At 50.1% G+C, this 2,396-nt stretch overlaps 1 long non-coding RNA gene across 1 annotated transcript; it reads right to left on the bottom strand.

Moving 5' to 3' along the window:
- Positions 1-1,149: 1,149 nt before the first annotated feature.
- Positions 1,150-1,847, bottom strand: LOC112873621. Its single transcript, XR_003224787.1, has 3 exons — positions 1,647-1,847; positions 1,356-1,546; positions 1,150-1,228 (listed from the first exon to the last, which is right to left on the bottom strand). It is a non-coding gene; the product is annotated as an uncharacterized LOC112873621 (long non-coding RNA).
- Between the last annotated feature and the right edge of the window lie 549 nt (positions 1,848-2,396).

The raw sequence follows: 2,396 nt of genomic DNA, 5'->3' as shown, positions 1-2,396 counted from the left end.
TAAAAGCTTGAATCAACAAGTGCAAGCTCAGCAGCATGTATTTTTTGTAAGGTCACAGCAGCTTGAATCAACAAGCTAAAGACAACCTTGTAAGGTCAAGGCAGACCGGCACACTAACACCATAGAGAAAGATTCCTGAGAATGAGACAGCCGAATTCTTGGAACAAAATTTGGTGTCCCAATAACAATACAGCAAAAAGGAAGGAGGAAATCGTAGCCTGTCAAAATAATTGATAGTAGAAGGTAACAATTAAATTTTAAAATAATCGTATAGCATAATAATGTTAAAGTAACAATAGATAGCACATAGAGAATATTTGAATGAATTGGCAGGCTATAATATCAAGCTTTTTCATAAAAAAAATGAATTATTATTGGCCAGGCCATAAGCATATAACACAAAATTTCACGTTCTTCTACATAAAAGAAGCGTTAGTAACTTGCATGTCTTGTTGCCCAGTAGTGTTGCTACATAATCAGAATAACACCAGATGATAAACATATGGACAAAATGGATTCGTTTGAAACAAAACCTCCCTATAAAAACTTAACATTTGACAGATTGTAATTTCTGTCTTTTAGTCCTTTTTATTTTTGATGATCTAGAAAGTGTGCACACCTCATGATCGCAAGCAGACCATGGGACATTCCAGTGTTGCCCCCATAGAATAAATCACTTCTAGAACTTTTTATGAACCTGAATTCAGCAAAATCCTAATTGGCATTACTGTCCATGGGTGCATCAACAGTTCAAGAAAATACAAATGTTTATCAGCTATCTGACCTGCTTGTAGTCAAATTCAGTAGCATGGTTCTCCTTCAGCAGAATCCTGGCTGAGAGCACAGGTGCAAAGGGGATAATCAACTGGCCAAGACCACCCTTTGAACAGCATGATCAAGACATATGATTGTATAACAACTATCAGAAGTAAGCATGAGAAACAAACAAAGGGATGTACACCTGGACCACGTTGATCTTTTCTATCTCTCGAGAGCTTATCTCACTGACACCTGGAGCAGCATACAGCAAATCAGAATAGTAGAGATGGCACCTGAAAGAATGTAGATCATACTTTGCCCAAAATTCACTGTACTTATATCAATCTGCTACTTTGTTTTCTTCCCATAATAACAATGCACCGAGAACTTACATCTTCCCTCTGTTGATCACCGTCACCAGCACACCGAAATGATAAAAATGGTCACCAGCTCTACCAAAACATCATACCTGCATTGCAATTTACAAGTGCTACAAGCTATTTATAATTTAACCATGAATACCCAAAAGCACAATGCAGCTGGATCGACCAATGGAAGAAGCATAGCAAGACTCTGAAAAATGTTTGAGACTGTACCGATTAGGGAAGATCCCTGATGCCACAGACGGTGATGAACTCCGGGTCTTCAATCTCGGGAATCATCGGCGGCGGCTTCCTCTGCAGCACATCCTTGTGCTCCGGCTCGGCCCTCGGGTAGAACCACAGGATGTTTTGTTCTGCACCACGCAGGGGTACGACGCCACGCAGGCCTTGCTGTTCTTCTGCACCTACCGCGAGAATCAAGAGAATGTTTTTTATTTCACTTTGCGGCAGCCAATGATGATGGCAATGGAGAGGAAAAGTGGTGATCGGCGGAGTGCGGCGTACCAGTGGGCCGAGGGCGGGGGCCTGGGGGATGAACTTGCAGGTACCGGCGCCGTTGATGCACCAGCCGTGTACACGCCCTGGAGCCGGCCCTTGTCGTCGATGCGGCCCTCAGAGAGCGGCGCGAGGAGGTGCGGGCAGGCGTCGTCGAAGACGCGCCACTCGCCGGCACCGCGGTCGTACCAGGCGACGACGCTGAGGCCAAGAACCGTCTTGCCGTGCGGCGCGCCGGGGTCGAGGTTGCACATGGGGCGAAAGGGTACCACTGGTCCAGCCAGTCGAACCGCTCCTGCCCGGACGGCGACGGCGACAGTGTGTCCTCGGTCCGTGCGTCTCGGCCGCCACGGCGGACACCGACAGCGGCGGGCTGCCGAGCGCGGCCCCGCGGCTCGCGCCCCGGCGGCGCGGCGGCGGAGGAGGGGGGCGCCGAGCGCGCGGCGCTGGAGCCGGAGGAGGAGGGGGAGGGGGCGCCGAGCGCGCAGCGCTGGAGCCGGACGAGAGGAGGGCGGTGCGCGTCGAGGCTGCGAGGGGAGGGCGTTGGGGCGGCGCGCGATGGAACCGTCGCGCGGGAACGTGGTGGGAGGAGGATCGGGAAGGAGGTTGTGCGACGCCCAGATCGGACGACGCGCTGTTTTTGTTAGCGAGACGACGATTTTGGGATGGCCGTCTCAAAAGGAAAAGTTTTTCGCCGCTTGAGCTTTGTTGTAGAGATATATGAATCGCGGCGTCCTCCCTGACCAATCGCGGTGTCCA

The sequence above is a fragment of the Panicum hallii genome, chromosome 9, assembly GCF_002211085.1.
Source record: "Panicum hallii strain FIL2 chromosome 9, PHallii_v3.1, whole genome shotgun sequence".
NCBI lineage: Eukaryota > Viridiplantae > Streptophyta > Magnoliopsida > Poales > Poaceae > Panicum > Panicum hallii.
This window is presented reverse-complemented; position numbering and strand designations above follow the sequence as displayed.